This window comes from Lygodium microphyllum, chromosome 9 (genome assembly GCF_053477565.2).
Source record: "Lygodium microphyllum isolate KBCC chromosome 9, Lygodium_microphyllum_v1.1.10, whole genome shotgun sequence".
Classification (NCBI taxonomy): domain Eukaryota; kingdom Viridiplantae; phylum Streptophyta; class Polypodiopsida; order Schizaeales; family Lygodiaceae; genus Lygodium; species Lygodium microphyllum.
In genome coordinates, this window is record NC_141143.1 from 104236236 (window position 1) to 104258121 (window position 21886).

Genomic DNA, 21886 nt, shown 5'->3' on the forward strand with positions numbered 1-21886 from the left:
TTTTTGCAAATTATTATTTCAAAATTTTTTGTGTTGTGCATAAAGGTTTTTCAATGAACCTCATGTAATGGGCTAATTAAAGAAGCTTCTTTATGTGTCCTCATAATGTGGTAAGACCCTTAGTTTTACAATAAATGGATAGTTGTTAGGACAACATTACCCTATGGATAGGTGAAGCCAATTAGTCGTGTGCTTTCCTAATAGAATTTACAAGAAGGGCTAAATATTTGACTATCTAAGGTCAAGGGATAGAACCCAAATAGCACCATTTTAGGGGGCTTGAGTGAGATTATGTTGAGGCAAAGAGATCAATGCTCAATTCTCCCTCATCTCCCACTCTCTTTGGAACTGTGTAGTGCTAGACAATCCTCAATCTTGATAGGTCGCAAAGTGACCTTTCTTGGCTAGGTGCTAGAATGTTAATGGAGACCAAGAAGTCATATGTTCCTCACGTCTATCCTAGTGGATCAAGGTCATGTGATGTCCTAATACTATTAGTAGAAAGTCACCTAATCTAGCTAAGTTTGTGAACCCTAAGGGGTATGAATTGTGTTGCTCTTAAGAAAGGCATTCGAGTTACTACCAAACATCACTTCCTCCAGCATGATTAGGGGTGAGTATATCACAATGGGTATGGACATGGAGACATGTGAGGCAAAGAATGTTGAAAAGATCTATGCAAAGGAAGGATTGCACATTTGTGTTTACATGTAGAATCCATTATTGGTGCACATGTTCTTGTTCATGAGGGATTCTATTTGCTCAATTTTATTTTTGTATATGTTTATATCTCGCATGACTAGGGGTGAGTATATCACAATGGGTATGGACATGGAGACATGTGAAGCAAAGAATGTTGGAAAAGATCCATGCAAATGAAGGATTGCACATTTGTGTTCACATGTAGAATCCATTATTGGTGTGCATGTTCTTGTTTGTGAGGGATTCTATTTGCTCCATTTTATTTTTGTATATGTTTATATGTGTGTACTCTCTCTCTCTCTCTCTCTCTCTCTCTCTCTCTCTCTCTCTCTCTCTCTCTCTCTCTCTCTCTCTCTCTCTCTCTCTCTCTCTCTCTCTCTCTCTCTCTCTCTCTCTCTCTCTCTCTCTCTCTCTCTCTCTCTCTCTCTCTCTCTCTCTCTCTCTCTCTCTCTCTCTCTCTCTCTCTCTCTCTCTACACACACACACACACAATTATTTTATCAATGTAAACTTTGATCTTTAAATTGATATTTACTTGGATATTGATGTTGACCCCTATAGCGCTAAGGGCCATATTTGGGGGGGGGGGGGGGGGAGTCACCCCATGTTTATGGTTATTCTTAGGGTTTTTGGGTAGTTTAAGTTTATTTTTGGGGTCTAAAGGTTAAGTCTACACTGACAAATGTTATTGTCATTTACTTTTGATGATCTAGAGTGCTAAGTCACAATTTTTTAGAGAGAGAGAGAGAGAGAGAGAGAGGAAATGCAAGAATAGACAAAGAGAAGGGGAGGCAAGCAGAGAGGTAGAGAGAAATATGGGGACCTTGAAGAGGGTTAGAGAGAGATACAACAAGGTGGAAATGGAGAGGGATAGAGAGGGGGAAGAAAGAGAGAGGAGAGTGAGGGGTGAAGGGAAGAAACTCACCTCAAAATTGCCTACCTTTTGTTATCCTTGCCCATCCCTTATGCTAAATTGGACCCTTCCAATACCCCCATCTTCCATTCTCTACTAACCTTTGGCCCCCTCTAACTTGCTTACCCATATCTACCCTTGTTTGCATCTATGTTTATTATCCTCATCTATCTCCCTCTACCACCACCCACCCTCTCTACCCCCCATTACTCTCACATGTCCCCTCTTGTATCATTCCTCTCCTAATTTAATAACCCTTACTTTTGCCTCAGCTAGCTACTTTGTGCTTTGTCAAATTTTTATTGTAATGAGTTCAACACTTTCTCCTTACATAGCTATTCTAACATGTGCATATCACAAACTCATATTGTGTTTCTCTCTTATTGTTATGGGAGGTTTCATTCTTATTAGTTCCTCCCTATAACTCTTATTTACTTTCTTCACTTGTGGTATGCTAAGAGAAACCTACAATTTTAGGTCATGTAGCTATGAAAGGCTTTGTTTTAATTTATGAGCTTTCTAGCAAGATATGAGTGAGCCCCAAGGGGCTATCTTGCCTTGCACTTTCTTATCCTTGGGAATTTTTTGACAAATTACTCCTTAACATAGTGGATAGGCACCAATTTAATGACTTCTTTGTTCTATAAGGACTCCTCTTTGAATGATGCTTCAACTTGTGCTACGGCCATTAATTATGTGATATCAAGTTTCTTGTAGCACACAATCTTATTTTGCATACCCCTTGTGAACCATGGTAATTTAAGTCCTTGTCATCAACGTGCATCATTTAGCATTGCAAGGAGTCCCTTGAGGTTGTTGTGATTGCACTTTGGGTTCTTTTTCATTCAGATTCTTTCTGTTACAAATATATGGAAGACATTTAAAACTCCATAGTAAGTAGTATACATAGAATATATATAGAAGACACTTAAACCTCCACATTAAGTGTGCATAGGAACAAGTCATAGTCATCCCCTTCTATAATAAAAAGTTGAAACTATACATAAAAAATCTTGATAGTCTAATCCTTTAAAGTGGCATTAGATTTTGATATTCAAATTAAATGTGCATCCTCAATATAGGGGTTCTCCTTGGTCTTTGATACTTTGAGGTTGACTAGGCTTACCCTTATTGTTGTATCTATGATGCAACAATGCTTTGAATCTTCAAGGAAAAACAATGGAAGCACAACATGATGCTCTGTCCCTTCCCAAATCCTTTCCAAAAGGTGCTAACACCTAAGGCTCTTTATGTGGACTATGTATGTGACTACTCATTAGGTGATCAAGCTAGTGCATGAACTTTGTGCTCTATTAGCTCTTGCCATGTTTTGTGTGTCACATTCAACTCATGACTTAGAGATCCTCTCTTTTACAAAAAATATACAAATAACATTTAAAGCTCAACTGTAAAAATAAACACATTTAAGGGTTGCTTCACATCCATTCTTTGTGATATGTGAAGTTTTGGCATGCAAAGCTACACTTAATGATAAGCACAAAGATGAGAATTAAACTAGGCATTGAAGGAATGGTCTATATTCATTTGTCGTGATGGCAAATCCATGATATGTTAAACTTGACATTTTATATAAAGATGATTAAAACATAATAAGTAGAATAACATTAATATACTTAGCATATCAATCTATTTAAAATGAAAATCCATAGCATAATAGAATACTAGAAAGTTTAATAGGCTTATTGACTACCCCAACTACCCCCAAGCTCATTGGATACCTTGGCTACACCCTCCTACCTATTCCTAGCCATCTCTCATTGATGACATTAGAGTAGCCATAGCCAATAGTCATGTGCACATAGCCAATAGTCATGTGCACACCGGGGTACTTCCTCTAATCATTAGTCAGTGACACTCCTCTCCACGATCTCTCTCATTGCCATGATGCCCCTTAATAGAGCAATCGAAAGCACTAAGTCTCCCAACTGCCTACACAATGGCAACACTAGTGGCCCCCATCCAACATGCAATGACATGCATCAGACTATCCTCTATACTGTGGATCCACATGGTGCCCATCTCCACCTATTCGTTGTTGATATCCTTGGGCCATGGCTACTCCACACACACACACAAAATGCAATGATTCTTCATCCAAAAATCAATTCCATTTTGTGGGATAGGTATCACTGTAACTTTGAGTTTTATTGAGAGGATGCATTCCTTATTTCGACATGTGGTGGCATTCCCACCCATTAATTATATTGATACTTCTATTGGATAAGTATATCCAACTACACTTTCCAAAGTTCTATAAGGATATAAAAAGAGAGCCTCTCTTTCACTTACACATGCCTTCCTCCCCAACAGACCATGGTAGACTTCAAATCTCCTAAGGCCAACAACTCACTAGTTACATTGTTGCAAGATAATCCTCTATTTTCAACCAAAAACTCTTTGTTAATTCTTTTAGACACGGTAAGATATTATATAATAATAATAGTAAATAGTGCTAGTTACAAAATAAAGATCCTTAGGCAAGGATAGTTAGAGCAGTTACTAGTTTCCCTTTGCTAATTTTACCCCAAGTATAATGAAAGGTAAAGCTAGAGTGGAAGCACATAGGCAAAAGTAGAGAAAAGCAAAAGCTATGGTGGATGGAGCAAGAGAGAGACACTATATGTGGAAACTCAAATAGTCACAATGTGTGAGTAGCCTTCTCTTATTCAATAGTCACTAAAAGTGACAAAGTACAAATGTACATAAAATACAACAAGATAAGGAAATACATCATCTCATTCAATGCCCATCATCTTCCTAATGAAGGCAAAATACTCTATTGAGAGACTTTTAGTGAGTAGATCTCTATGATTTTGATTACTTGATATCTTAACAAGCTCGATGGACTTGTCCTCAATAACCTCTTTGATACAGTGGTAACACACCTAAATATGCTTTGTTTTCGCATGGAAGACTAGATTCTTGGCCAAGCCAATAGCACTCAAAAAATCCAAATGCAATGTAGGGACCGCATCAATAATACTAAGGTCTATGACCAAATGGTGTAACCAAGGAATCTCCTTGTAAGCCTCATTGGGCTACAACATACTCTACCTCTATAGTAGATAAGGCCATGCATTTCTACACCCTAGATACCCAAAAAATAGCACTGCTAACAAAGGTGAAGACATAGCCAGAAATGGACTTCCTACTGTTTGCATGTCCTGTATAACCAAACTCAGTATAACCCACAATTCATGTATCCTGGCCACCATAACATATCCATATATATAGTTCCCTTAAGATACCTCATTATACCCTTCATGAGATCCCAATTCTACCTACCAAGTGTAGCCATATAGCATATAACAATTCCCATTGCAAATGGTATGTCAAGACAAGTGCCTATCATGGCACACATCAAATTTCTCACTATGGATGCTTTGTATATGAAATTTCTCAAGGGTCTTTTGGATGTACTCTTGCTATGTGACAAGTAAAGGAGCCCTTTAGAGTGATCATGTGTGATGTGCATCTGAAGAGTATGTGAGCCCTATCCCATGTCTTTCATCTCAAAGCTCTTCTTGAGCTGACTTTTCAAGGCATCTAGCTCATGAAGATCCACATAGAGTACAAAAATCATAAGGCTACCATCATACACCTTCTTTGTATTTAAGCATGGATCCATATCACAATGGGTATATCCTTGGGAATATATGAAAGCATTGAACATGTGGTGTCGTTTCCTAGGACCTGTTTTCTTAAGGCCATAAAGGCTTTTTCTTAACTTGCACACTAGACATTCTCCACCTTTTTACTCAAAGCCCTTAGGTTACTGCATATAAATCTCATCATGCAAGTCTCCATGTAAGAAAGCCATTTTGACATCCATTTGATAAAGATCCAGACCTAGTTGTGCAACCAAAGCTAATACCAAGTGTAGGATAGTCAACTTGATGATAGAAGAGAAGACTTCATCAAAGTCAACACCATGCTCCTACTTAAAAAATTATTACTGACCAATCTACCCTTATATGCTGGCTTGGGGTGTCCAAGGGTACTCTTTAACTTGGACATCCACTTGCATGGAAAAGCGTGCTTTCCATTAGGCAAAGGAACCAAATTCCACAAATGATTTTTTTGCAATGAGTCATACTCCAACTACATGGCCCTCCCCTAAGAGTGACTATCACCTCTATGCATGGCATCATCATAGGTAAGAGGCTCACCAACATCTATCACCACAAGCCAGCTTATAAGGCTAGATTGGTAGCTAAGGGTTTCAAGCAAAAATATGGTGTTGACTTTGATGAAGTCTTTTCTCATGTGGTCAAAACAATGACCCTATGCTTAGTACTATCCTTGGTTGCTCTTAGCTAGATCTGGACCTTTATCAGATGGATGTAAAAAATGACTTTTTTATATAGGGACTTGCATGATGAGATTTATATGTAGCTGTCTAAGGGCTTTGCAAAAAAAGATAGAGAATACCTAGTGTGGAAGTTGAGAAAGAGCCTTTATGGCCTTAGGAAAGCACCTAGGAAATGGTACCACAAGTTTAATGCTTTTATGCATTCACAAGGACATATCCATAATGCTATGGATCCATGTTTATACTCGAAGAAGGCTCATTATGGTAGTCTTATGATTTTGGTACTCTATGTGGATGATATGCATATTGCTAGGAGAGCTCATGATCAGTTGGTTGCATTGAAAACTCAACTCAAGAAGAGTTTGAGATGAAGGACATGGAACAAGTTTCACATATTCTTGGGATGCACATCATGTGCGATCATTCTAAGGGGCTCATTTATCTATCACAGAAGAAGTATATCTAGAAAGTCGGTGAGCGATTTCATATGCAGGATGGTAAGCCTATTGGTTGTCCTCTTCTCATGTGAAGGTTAGTTAGGTCGATTGTCCATAGTCTGATGAGTAGAAGGCCAAGATTCATTATGCATCTATAGAGGGAAGTTTGATGTATGCCATGATAGCCACTCATCTTGACATAGCATTTATAGTGGGGCTTGTGGTTCACTATTAATATAATCTACACATATGTCGAGAAGATACTAGGTCTCTGACTGTGGGAGTAAATAAGAGTAGTAATAGATAGATAGATGTATATGATATTAGAGAGATTCTTAAGCGAGGATCAATGGTAGTAAGAGATTAGGCACTTGGAACCTAGCCATGCATAAATTTTCTAACCTTTGATAGTACAAAGTGCACATTTGCTAAGCGTGATAAACATAAAGAAGACACCTGCTACTAACGTGCTGAATTCCATTGGGATCTTGAAGACTAGAATATAAACCTAACATAAGCTAGGTTTTGAAGCCACATGATTCCATGCACCAAAACCAAATATATCATCAAATTCTAGATATACTTTGTTTATTTCATAATAATGCCCTCCTTTTGTTGCATAGATCAAATGGTCAAGTAATATAGCAACAATCCAAAGTTGAACATCACAAAAACAAAGTGAAAACTAGCTTTCAAATGTGAAAATCCAAGCCCATTTGGCCTAATGAGTAGCAAATCATCCATGGATAATTTGATGACTCGTTGAGATCCCTTATGCTTTCTATATGTGCTCTCAATAAAACACATGCAAAAACCCCTTATCATCAACCATACATTTATCTGGGCACACCAAGCTTGAGTTAAGGCTATTTTAGACCACAAAGAGCTTGCTTTAAGCCTATTTCAAACCACAAAAACTCTTCTTTAAGTTTCATCTAATTGACTTGTATCTCTTAATGACAAATCCATGAGAGGCAATTATATTCCTTCTCATGCAAGTCATCTTTAAGGAAAAGAATCTTCATGTCTGATTAAAGTACACTCTAGTTATATTGTGCAAACAATGTAATAAGATACTCAACAATGGTCACACATGAAGTATTGTAAAGTTCTTATCATAATCAATCCCTCCAATTGAGCGTAATTGTTTGCAACAATTTTAGCCTTATAGCAATCAATGTAACCATGTGTTTTTCTCTTCAAATTGTCGATCCACCTTATACCAATGACCTTTTATCCTTTAGGCAAGTCTTGCACATCATACATCTAATCAATGCTTTCTTTTGCTTTGTCAAAAGAGAGTAGTTCATTTCCAACTTTGTTAGAAGTAGCAAGGGTATTATCATCAATAAATGTGGTATGCAAATAAATTCTAGTGCATGTCCTATTATGGAAAATAGTAAGCCATTTAGTATCCTTCATATTTTGAAAATCCCATTAAGGAAACATTATTATGCATAAGGGGCTACTCTCTTTTCAAAAATTACCCCTTTTGAATTCATTTTGTTGATCAATGGGAAACCTATATCATTACACATAAGTCTATGTAGGTAGCCAGTAGCCAATAGTACTTTGTATCAAGTCGTCCAACACCAAAGTTGAATATATACTGAGTAGGAGAATCTTTTTGGATTTTGCATGAGAGAAAGAAAGGTTTAACAAAAATTTTAGCAAAATATAATATGCCTACTAGAGATCACTCTTATGATAGCAAGTTTATAAATTCTATAACCTTTAGTTTTATTGCTCTATCCCATCAAAATGCACTTCATGGTTTTATTTGAAATGAAGTTATCTTCTAACTGAATATCAAACTTAATACTCATGGAAAACTTTAAAGAATTGGACCAAGAAACCATAGTCATATCATGTATTGATATGATGCACATGGCATAAATAAACTATGGTTGAAATAAAAAATAACACTAGAGAAATACAATGGCTCTTGATGAGGTCGTACTCATGCATGAGAAACTCGCTATCATATTAGGTGGATATGAATACACACATTCATGCTAGATGGGAGGATTCAAGAACCTCAAGAGATCGACAAAGGGATAACTTTACAAAGGATTGGCCAAATGATCAAAAAATATGCCACAATGCTAAACATTCACCTTTTATACCAAACCCTAATTCCTTAGGTTTAATGTAAACAACATGCCTAAAATTTGCTCATTACAGGCCATCCCAACCCAATATATCTTTGTTCTCAAAATTGAAATGAATGACAATGTGCAATGATAGCTTATGCTAAAAGACACTCATATCATGCAAGAATTTGATTGCTAATAATCCATAAAAGAATGAAGAAACACCTCCAATAAAAGTAGGCTCAAGTAGGGACCCAAAATCGTAAATATCGTGCATGTAGTCAAGAACAAGGTTGCCTTGGAAGAATGCCAATAAATTTTAATAAAAAACTCTATTTGGTGTAAAAGAGGTGTAGATATGAAGTAGATATCATAAGATATCCATCCATAATATAAAATCCCATTTTCCATGAAGATAAGGCGATTAAATTTGCAAGAGAATTTTAATATAGCAAGTTGTCCTACTTAAAGAACCCATGTAACCACACCATTTTAAGAGAGCTTCATGTCTCCATGAAAATAGTTGAGTGGACTTAAATGTAACCATAAATATCTTAAGATGAAGACATGCCAATATCCATGTGGTGAGTGTTATTGTGGAGAAATTCAGCCACCACCCAAATTGGATGGAAAACCACCCATTAAGTAATAGTATGCATTAAGAATCCCCTCATTCACACACTTTTGACCACTCAAGTCAAATGGAAAATATCCGTAGCAAAATAATACTTCTCATAATGTTTTTTCATAAGCTGATGTGTATCTTCATTTGCTAGAGCTATAACATCTTTAAGTAAATTCCCTTCTCCATTGGTTTCCTTATTCAAGGCATCCATAATAATCATGTTGATTTTTGCACTCTTTGCTTTGCACTTTTTACCACATTTGTAACACAAACCTTTGGAATGTGCATCCCATAGCTTGTCATTAGATAGGTATTTTCTTTCAGTAGCACTAGATGAAAATCATCATTCCTTTGTGATCACCCTTTACTTAAACATTGGGTGTGAAATTGGTGCCCTATTTTGATGCATAGATGGTATAATAAGTAGATATTTTGCTAGGTGAAGAAACAGGCCTTCTATCATGCTTATATCCATCAGTATGCATACTAGAAGTAACGAACTGGTTCGCTTGAATAATGCCTCTTGTTTTGGCCTAAGAATTTGGCATTCCTCTCCTATATTTTTGCATGTGCCTCTCAACCTATTGGATGGCCTCACGAACAATGGTAGGTTGCATGGCTCCTGCCTTCGATGAGAGTTTCATATTAAAACCAAAAATATATTTATTGAGCTTAGCTAATTCATAGATCCCCTCAACATATATGGACCAAGTTAGAAATATATTGAAGTAGTCTTATAGTGGAACCTCATTGAAGGCCATACCATTTGCATTCCAAAATTTTCATCTCCATGGAAGATACGAATACTTCAATCATAGCTGTCTTAAATGCATTCCAAGTTGGAAATTTATGGCCAATCTTTTCCATATGCCTCCATAACATATGTCTATACCCTTCTAGATACTAGGTTGTATAATAAATCTTGGCTTTGTCTTCGTCTTTGGGTAGAGATTAAACCACATCTTCAATTTTCTAATCCACTCCTCCAAATTGGTAGGTGAATAATTATCTCGCTTGAAGTTGATAATTGTCCACCATAATGAGGCTACACATATGAATTTAATCCATGTTAAGTGAAAGGCAAAGCTTGAGTGGGAGGACACAAGCGAAAACAAGAGATATGGTGGATGGAGCAAGAGAGCAAGAGAGAGATACATGGTATGTGGGAACTCCAATGTGTGGCTAGCCTTCCGTTTATTCTATTGTCGCTAAAAGAATAAAGAATAAAGTAATCATGATAAACATCCACCACCTACAATGTACTGGTGTATAGGTATAGTGTATAGTGAGTAAATGTGGGTGCCTAGATACATGCATCTTTAACCCCCAACAACCTCCCAGTTAAATATGAATATGCCTCAATAAGGACTAAAAGAAAAAAGAGAAAAGTACAACATATACGTAGAGTATAATAGGATGAGAAAATACACTATCTCATCTTACGCCATCAATCTCCTAAGGAAGATATATTTTTCCACTTTATACTTCTAGTGAATAGATTTGCCAAATTTATATCTATAGGTATCTTAACAAGCTCAATAGACTTGTACCCTTAATGAATTGATAATGCACCTCAATATGCTTTGTCTTTGCATACAAGCTTCAATTACATGCCAATTGAATGGCACTCAAATCCAAATGTAGTATAGGAATAATAGTGTTACCAAGTTGTGCCAATTAGATAGCCTAACCATAGGGCCTCCTTGCAAGCCTCAGTATAGTTGCAATTACTTAGCCTTGGTAGTAAATAATTCTTTGCATTTTTTCACCTTGGACATCTAAGAGATAGCACCTCCAACATAGGTAAGGACATACCTAGAGATGGACTTCCTACACATGTCCTCATGATCTAAGTTAGCAAAACCCATGACTCCTGTATCCTAGCTATCATAGAAAATAAACATATCTACTATGCCTTTCAAGTATCTCATGATACTCTTCACAACATCACAATGTTGCTCGCTAGATGTAGGCATATAAGATGCCACAACTCCCACTACAAATGTTATGTCAAGATGAGTGGCTATCATGGCATCCATCAAACTACCCACTACATATGCATATGGAATATTGTCCATCTTGGCCCTCTCATCATCTAATTGTGGACAATCGGCCTAACTAACCTTCGCATGAGAAGGTAAAGGACAACCAATAAGATTACTATCCTACATATGAAATCTCCCAAGTACTTTGTATATGTACTCCTTCTACGACAAGTAGAGAAGTCCCTTGGAGTGGTTACATGTAATGCACATACAAAGTACATGTGAGACATGTCCCATGTCCTTCATCTCAAAGCTCTTCTTGAGCCGAGTATTTAAAGCATCTAGCTTAGCAGAAGCATATCATCAATAGAAAGCACCAAGATAATAAGGCTATCGTCATGGGCCTTCTTCGTATATAAAAACAGATCCATATCACTGCAAGAATGCCCCTATGAATGTATAAAACATCAAACTTATTGTACCACTCCCTTGATGCATGCTTAAGTCCATCAAGACTCTTCCTCAATTTTCACACTAGGTATTCCTTGCCTTTCTTTACAAAGCCCTTAAGCTACTACATATAAATCTCATCATGCAAGTCTCTATGTAAGAAAGTCGTGTTTACATCCAATTGATAAAGCTTTAGAACTAACTAAGTAACCAAGGCTAATACCAAGAGTAGGGTGGATAGTCATCTTGACTACAAAAAAAAAAAGACTTTATTAGATTCAATACCATGCCCCTATTTAAAACCCTTTTCAATCAATCTAGCCTTATATGTTGGCTTAGGGTGACCAGGGGTACCCTTTAATCTATGCACCTACTTGCATAGTAATGCATACTTTCCATCAGCAACAAGGAGACTAAGTCCCATGTACAATTATTCTACAATGAATCAAACTCAGAGTGCATAGCCCTTTCCCAAGAATGAGAATCACCTATGTACTATAAGCTATCTAGCTAATTATATTATAATAGGAGGCTTCTCCTGAAGGGCCACCATGCATACTTCAACTACCTGCTTAGGCTACTTATTAGATATTCTCTTCATGAAACACAACATCATAGCTACACATAAACTTTTGAGCTTGTGGATCCCATAGGCAATATCCCATCTCACATGCATCACCATATCCAAGAAAGATGCATTTAATGGACTTCAAATCCAACTTATTATAGTTGTCATTTGAAACATGGCAGAAAGTCTCACATCCAAGATAATCAAATGAGCATATGAAGGAGATTTTCCAAACCATACCTCCTTTGTAACCTAATAATCAATAGTAGTGTATGGGGATCTATTTATCAAAATGAATAATAGTAGTGACTACTTCAATTCAAAAGTGCTATGGTAAGCTGCTTGACTAAGCATTCTATGGACTCTTTCATAAATAGTCATGTTCATGTGCTCTACAATACCATTCTCGGGTGGGATGTAAGGGGTGGTTAGCCGATGCTTAATACCTCATTCATCCTGCAAAATTACTCAAATGTCTTAGAGACATATTCACCCCATTATTAGATCTTTAGGCATTTCAGCCTATACCCAAACTAATTCTCAACAAGAGTAACAAAGCACTGCAATGTAGGTAGGGAATTTGATTTTTGCTTAATAGGATAAGCCATGACATTGCATGAATAATCATCAATAAATATCACAAAGTATATTGTGCCACCTAATGATTGATAGGACATGGGACCGCATATATTGGAATGCACAAGATCTAGATACTCACCCATGCATGTAAAGCCAGATTTTTATGAGTGTTACATGTCTGTCTACCATGAAGACAATGATCATATGAATCAAAATGTGAGTAATCAAGAGGTGGAAGATATTGCAAATGAGTAAGGACTTTCATTCCTTCAAAGACATGTGCCTAAGGTGATGATGCCATAAAGAAACATGTGGTAAATCAATCATAGCTAATACATGGTCAATAGACTAAGAGATAAACAAAGGATAGAGACTACTAGCCTTGACACTTCAAGAAAAAACAAGGCAATCGTGGGTAATCTTCCATGAAAAATCGCCAAAAGACATGATGTCATGTTAATCTTCCACGCAAAATCACCAGGAGACATGATATCCTACATGATCCAATTATCCAATAGAGAGTAGGCTTTTGGTCAAAACCGATACATGAGATACATTATGCAACAAAAAGGTGCCTAAAGCAAACTGTAATCTAACATTTGGAATGCCAATGACATCCAATGCAGTGACATTTTCTAATCTAACAAAACCATGCTACAATAGGTATGAAACTAATCTCAATGTGTGGTAACATGGAAAGAAGCCCTCGAATCAAGAAGCCAAAATTGAGAGTAAGTAGACGAAGCATAAGTCAAGTTAGAAGCATCAAGACAAACCATTGATCAAATGAGTAGAATCAAGTAAGTAGATAAAGCAACGGTCAACTAAGTAGCATCAAAAGTCAAAGCGGCCAAGATATAGTCATCATCAAACTCACGTTACACTATGTTTATCTCTTCAATCTTCACACTAGACTTACTAGGAACAATACTATAATCATTAAACTTTGCATTATCATGCACTTTTCCTTTGCCTTTCTCCTTGCACATATCATTACATATCTTATGATATTGTGGCCTATGTAACCTTGCTTCCCACAATAGTGACATGTCAAGGAGGGCTTACGACTACAAGACTTATTGCAAGACAGTTTATGCAAGACTAAGATTGAGACCTCTGTGAGTCTCTTACCATGACAAACATTACCACTCTTACCATCACTTGGCCCTCAAGTCTATCCTAGTGGGTCAAGATTGTGGTGTTTGCTATTATGTCCAAAACTCAAAAGTCACCTAATCCAACTAAGTTTGTGAACCCTAAAGGTCTGAATAGTGTTGCTCTCAAGAAAGGCATCTAAGTGACTACCAAATATCCCCTTCTCTAGCATGACTAGGGGTGGGTACATCACAATCGGTATGGACATGGAGACATGGGAAACAAAGAATGTTGAGAAGATTGTGACAAAGAAAGGATTGCACATTTGTGTTCCTCTATAGACTCCATTATTGGTGCACATGCTCTTGTTCATGATGGGTTCTATTTGCTCCATTTCATATTTGTGTATGTTCTCTCTCTCTCTCTCTCTCTCTCTCTCTCTCTCTCTCTCTCTCTCTCTCTCTCTCTCTCTCTCTCTCTCTCTCTCTCTCTCTCTCTCTCTCTCTCTCTCTCTCTCTCTCTCTCTCTCTCTCTCTCTCTCTCTCTCTCTCTCTCTCTCTCTCTCTCTCTCTCTCTCTCTCTCTCTCTCTCTCTCTCTCTCTCTCTCTCCAAAAAAATGGGCCGGAGTTGTAGCACATACTCCCCCAAGTGGAGACATGCATGTACTTCATGCAGAGGGTGGTGATACAGTGGTAGATGATGTGGATGCACATGAACATAAAGAAAGAGAAAAATAGGCCCAAAACCTGGTTATTTGGGGATTTCTCGAAACGGATGATGAGACTACACTGTCTCTTACTACGGAGGTCACAGAGTTTTTTGGTAAGCATTTTGCTGTGGCAGATGTACCTATCTTTCGTGCTCGATGTATGGGCAAGAAGAAAGACGATGGGAAGGCAAGAGCCATTGTATGCACTCTATTGGATGCACGTAAGAGAGCTATACTTTTAGATAGTGGTCAAGTATACCTCAAGGGAACAAATTTTTATGTAAACGAGGATCACACCCCCATGTAATAGGAGGAACATCGGAAGCAATACAATAAGTGAAAGAAATCTAGTGATAATACTTCAAAGGATGCATAGGGATGCGCGATCCATGGGAGCTATGCACTTGTGAAGGTGTTTTTTTGGAGTTGCAAAGGGTTTCCATGGCATAAAGGTGAAAGAATTAATGCTATGGTTGGTGATGTTGACATTGTGTTCCTCACCGAGACATGGGAGCGAGAGACATGTAGAATTCGAGATATCCTAGGGTACATAATTCATAGCGCATATCAACCACATGTAGGAAAAAGAGGGCAAGGAGGAGTTGCATCTATATACAAATTTCACTTGGAAGGAATGATTAATTTATGTAAACTAGACTGACATAAGTGGTCCATATGGATTATGCTCAAGCACACTACACCGATGTGCATTGCGGGATGTTACATTCCACATAAGGAGTCCCCCTTCTATGCACGACATGACATGGATTCACAAGAACCTTTTGAATATTTTAGTATGGATGCATGCACATATATGAAACAAGGACATGCAATCGTCTTAGGTGACTTAAATGCACGTATTGGACGTATGCAATTTCAGCCCATAGTGCGTAATGAGTTAGACAAGGAAGAGGTTTTGGATGTAAATGCGCGTTGGTGTAGACAATCTGAGGATACAGACATTAATGCTCATGGATGTGTTTTGATGGATATGGTTAATGGTTTGCACATGATGATATTGAATGGTATGAATTGTTTCCCTGATATTGAAGGATACATGTGCTACTTAGCTAGTGGAGGTTCCAATGTGGTAGACTATGCAATGGTATACATGAATGATTTATGCATGATCAGAGAGTTCTGATTAGGTGGAAAACATCCAGAATCAGATCATATAGATTTGGGCTTGACACTTGATATTTGCCACCATGTAGGACATGCAGGGAACATAGTAGGTACTGGTGCATTACGTATTGATGTAGACAAGCAACAAGCATATGCCTGGATAGTCTTATGAGCAATCTTACTAGGAGCACATGGGCTTATCTAAGAGATGCAATGTTAAATACGACTATAGAGGTTTTTGGGAAACCAAAGAGCAATCACAAAAATGTCAAAGGATTTCCATGTAAGAAATGGTTTGATGATGAATGTAAGGCTGCACGTAGAAAGCTAAAAATCCTCCCTAAGGGACAAGAACGAAGTGAGGTGGAAAAATGATATAATGCTCTCACGCATAAAAAGTGACGACGATATGTAACGGCCAAAGAAAGTGAAGATGCTAGGGAGTTTGAGAAATGTCCAAGGCAAGTATGGAGAAAATTGCAAACCAAACGATCAAATGTTATGGGGGATTTTACAGATGCTGGCATGCTATCATACGTTACAAAACTTTACATGCATAAAGGGGTACAACCCATCAAATGTGATGTACATACGCAGCCATTTAGTGCTCTGTTCACTTTAGAAACATTGGAGGCAGTCCTCAACAAGATGGCTAATGGAAAAGCATGTGATACTTTGCAGTTGAATGCAGAGATGTTGAAATGGACAACAAAGGAGATGAGACTGTTTATGTTGCATGTGATACATCATGCTTTTGCATATGATTTTCCCCAAGAATGGCAAGAGAATTGGATACAACCATTGCATAAGGGAGGAGATTGCAATTTACTCACAAACTACCTCACGATTATGGTTAGTTCAGCCATGGCAAAGCTATTCAGCACTATCCTCGAAATGCAATTGAGTAAATGGGTAGAAAGTAATAACAAATGAGCTTATGGACAATGAGGTTTTTGCCCTAGTCATAACACCATAGACCATTTGGTTACTTTACGTATGCTTATAGGAGTGGAAGTGTGGGAGGGGGAGCATCTCCTCATCTGCATGGAACGACATTGAGAAGTTGCAAAAAGCTTTTATTCGTAGACAATTTGGGCATCAAAAGCAACACACCATATGTACTTATGCTTTTGAAAACTGGCCATTGACCAATTGAGGTACATGCTATGATCCGAGTACTAAGATATGCCACCTGAGTATGTCAAGTGGATGACAGTAGGCTCCCCAAACAGGCATGGAATGCTAGCACACACCTACAGAAAACGTGCAAAGTAAAGTGCTTTCAACAGGATGGGTGTTGGATATGCAAAAATGGTTTAAAAGGTGGGGAGTGGATAGATATCTAGATATGGCATCTGAAGATATAAGCATGGATACATTTCAATCAGACCTCTTACAAGCATATCAAGCAAAACATCAAAGCAAGGGAGCAAATGGCAAAGTTGCTTATTACAGTATGCATATCTATCCTTCATGTTGGGAATCCTACATGCACGCAAAGGCACATACGCAGCCATACATAGCCAACCCGCTCTCAATGGTATTTAGATGGAGTGCATGACTTCGAATTCGATCACACGCTTTATTGATCAAGACAGGTGCATGGAGTGGACAGGCAAGAGAGACGAGGTTATGCGAGCTATGTGGACTACAGAGTGTAGAATCAGAGGAGCACATGATTATGACATGCCCAGCATATGTACACATACAGGTTGACTTTGATATCACTTTACAGGGGCCACTTCACCAGTTTCCGACCACTACTCCTATATCAAAGTTAGGGGCTCTCATCACCCACATGTTACACTTTCGGGAAAACCATGTTGTATAGAGCGTTCTTTCACCGTAGCTACCCTTTCCTACCATGGGGGAGGAGAATCATTGTATATTTGGAAAGGTCCCATGGATCATAATTTGGCTTTTCGTGGACAATAATAAACTACTCTACTCTACTCTCTCTCTCTCTCTCTCTCTCTCTCTCTCTCTCTCTCTCTCTCTCTCTCTCTCTCTCTCTCTCTCTCTCTCTCTCTCTCTCTCTCTCTCTCTCTCTCTCTCTCTCTCTCTCTCTCTCTCTCTCTCTCTCTCTCTCTCTCTCTCTCTCTCTCTCTCTCTCTCTCTCTCTCTCTCTCTCTCTCTCTCTCTCGTTGTAAACTGACTCTAAATCATTAAAATGTTAGATAATATTTTATCAATGTAGACTTTTATCTTTAAACCAACCTTTACTTGGATGCTGATGTTGCCCCCTACAATCAAGAGCCATATCAAGGAAAGGAAAGACACCCCCATGTTTATAGTTATTCTTAGGGTTTTGGGACCTCCCAAGTTCATTTTTGGGTCCAAAAGGTCAAGTCTACACTAACAAATTTTATTCATTTTCTAATGATCTAGAGTTCCAAGTCACATATGTTTAGAAGAGAGGGGGGGTGCCAATAATAGACAAAGACAAGGGGAGGGAGGGAGAGAGGTAGAGACCAAGATGGGGATCTCGGAGAGGGGTAGAGAGATAGAATAAGGGGAAAATGGAGAGGGGGAAAGAGAGAGGGAGGGAAGGGAGGGGTGAAGGGAAGAAACTCATCTACCTTTTGTTATCCTTGCCCATCTCCTATCCTAAATTGGATCCTTCCAATACCCCCCATCTTCCCTTCTCAACTAACCTTCGGCCCCCTCTAGCTTACTTACCCATGCCTACCCCCATTCAGATCTATATTGAGTTATCTTCATCAATCTTCTTCTACCACCACCCATCCTCTCTACCCCTCGTTACCCTCACCTATCCCCCATTGTATGATTGCTTACCTAATCTAATAATCCTTACTCTTACATTGGCTAGCTACTTGGTGCTTCATATTTTTGTTATTATAATGTGTTAAGCACTTTCTCCTTGCATAGTTGCCTCAACTTGTGCATATTACAATATTATATTGTGCTACTTTTTTGTCATTGTTAGAGGCTTAGTTCTTATTAGTTCCTCCCCAAAACTTACTTACTTTCTTCACTTGTAGTCTACTAGTGAAACCTATAGTTTTAGGTTGTGTATGCCAGCCTACATGCATGTGCAATATCTTCTTGAGGAAATTGCACAAAGTATACATTTTTCATTATTTGGGACGTGTTGTTCTAATAAATGAGCTTTGCAGCAAGATCTAAGTGAGACCCATGTGGCAAACCCTAAGGGGCTACCTTGCCTTCTTACTATTGGCACCTTTTTGAAAAGCTACTCCTTAACATACTAGATATCCACCATTTTAACAACTTTCTTGTTCTACAAGGGCTCCTCCTTAAAAGTGGCTTTAGCCTATGCAAGGTCCATTAACTATGTGATATTAAGACTCTTGTAGTGCACAATCCTATTCTTCATATCCTCTATGTAATCTAGGTCTCGATCATCAACTTGGAGCATTTAGTATTTCAAGGGAGGCCTTTGAGGTTGTTATTATTGCACTTCAACTCTTTTTCATTTGGATTCATTGTGTTGCAAATATATAGAAGACATTTAAACCTCCATTCTAAGTAGGATACTAGTCATATTCAACCCCTTCTATAATAAAACTTTAATTGAAAACTATACCTTGAAAATCATGATAGTCTAATCCTTTAAATTACCATTAGATTTTGACTTTCAAACTTAAGTGTACATATTCAATATAGGGGTTCTCCCTAGCCTTCAATACTTTGAGCTTGACTATGCTTGCCCTTGTTGTTGAATCTATGATGCCACAATGCTTTGAATCTACAAGAAAAAACAATGTCCCTTCCTAAAACCTTCCTAGAAGGTGCTAGCCTCTAAAGCTCTTCGTGTGGACTATGTATGTGACTACTTAGCATGAGGTGGTTCAGCTAGTACAAGGACCTTGTGCTCTATTAGCTCTTGCCATGTCTTGTATGTCATCTTCAATCCATGACTTAGAGATCCTCCCTTTTACAAAAAATTATACAAAAGACATTTAAATCTAAATGGTAAATATAAAAGTCATAATTTAAAAAAACACATCGAAGGGTTGCTTCATATCTATCCTTTGTGATATGTGAAGTTGTGACATTTAAAGCTACACTCACAATGGTAAGCACAAAGATGATAACTTGTGCATTAAAGGAATGATCTATATTCATTTTTTGTAATATGCAAAGCCATGACATGTTAAACTTGACATTTTACATAGAGATGATTAAAACATACGTATAATAACATTAACATACTTGTATAATGTCAATCTAATTAGAACTAAAATCCGTAACATAATAGAATGCTATCGAAGAGGAGTTCTCACTATGAATTTGTAATTTTCAAAGCTACATGGCGAGATTTGTTACAAAAGGGCTTCTATGGCCATGGATGTAGGCATGTAGCATCCAATACAGCTTACAACAAGCAACAACATTGATCTTAAATCTTCTAGTGGATTGTTTTATCAAATCATCTCACATTCCCACTTGCTCCCAATGAGCAAACTTCTTTGATATCCTTACATTCAGATGGTCATCATTGAAGTAATAACTTGTAGTATGAACATTGTTCTCTTAAAAGGAGGAACGCATCATGTGTTGCATGGTACATCAATGCTTATGTACTAAAATAACTCTAGATTATTTCTCCAATTCTATCAAGTTTTAGTGGTGGTATTTGGAAGAGTAGGGTAGTACTCTCTCATTTATAGCCTTATTGTACTAGAACAATATGCTATACTCATAACCTTTCTCATCATGCTCATCCAAATGAGTAAAAATTCTCAAGTGTAAGTTGTTTTGCATAACATTAAATGTGCTACCTATTGGATTCGTGGTGGACGTGCTAGTTGTGACCTTTATCTTACCAAATTAACTCACAATTGCTCCTACATACTAGTAGAGGTATACTTAAAATGAGTGACATCTACTACTCCTACATACTAGGTGGAGACATCATTGCAATGAGTGAGATCTACGCAAGGGTCATGCTCAACATTTTGTTCAAGGCACTGTTTCTCAAAATAACTAAATCTTGCATAAAATGGAGATCAAAGTAATATAGGAAGAAATATAGGCATACATCACAGCAAAACCTAGAGCATAGAGTTTCACATGAGTGGCTTATCTTTCATAATATCTCAAAGAATGCGAGCCTCGTTTTTGTCTACATCAAAGGATACATGGACATAAAATTTCTCAAGGTGATTTCAACCATTGAAGGCCAAGAATGCAAGGAAGATTGAGCATGCATGAAGCAATCTCTTGAAATGTCCCATACAAGTCTCCCAACACAATTTGCATGCTAGGTTGGGACCCTAAAAGGGAGATTCCCTATCCCAAAGTGGCTTTGTAAACTTCATGGCATTACAATATAGCTTCAAATAAAATCCTACTTTCAATATAGAATAACTTTAAGTGTTATGTCATGACCATAGAAGTTTGGCACCAAACATAACTGACACATCTCATAAGTTTCCTTATAAGATTCGCATATTTATTTTAAGATGTTTGCCCCTTGCTTTCTTGGCATGGTATTCATGGAAGAGGCCCCTTGCTTTCTTGGCATGGTATTCATGGAAGAGGCTGAAGGGCAGGTTTGTTTAGAAGCTTGTTAATGCCTAACCCTTTTCTAGCATTAACTTCATTCACAATGAAAGGATGCATCCTTGCTTAGACATGTGGTGACATTGTTAATCATTAGAAAAGGCCCATGTATGGCTACACGCCAATTTATTACAATCTATATAGGCACTCCTTGTCTAGGTTATCACAGCATTTCATGTCATTTTTCAAAGCACCAATGTTAATAAAACAATTAGGACACTTATGTCCTAAGGTATGTTTCATGTACTTGTATACCATTTCCACACACACACACACACACACAGAGGCTCTCCCTATGCTTGGACCTCCTATATGAGTGAGGAGAGTGTAGCGTTATACCCCCTTTGTTATGTGAGATGGGGCTAAGGGGAGGGGGATAGTAGACTCTCATCCTGCCTATTCATCCCCACCACCTCATTTACATGAGAGAGATGTCAAAAGATAGGGAGAGAGAGATGAGGCAACATGGAGTAGTGAACTCCCATATTCTTCATTATTCCATGTACTTCACACACATACTAAATGACTAAAAAGAACTAGGTGTAAGTGACTTGATGACTACTCACACAGACTAACTCTACTAGAGTTAAGTGTACCTGACGTATTGACTACGACTCACATGCTAGAGACAACTAGACACTAGTTGTCATGTCAATGTACATGAGTTGAGCTTGAAGTATCAACACTCCCCCTCAAGCTCAGACTAGTTGATGTACTCCAAG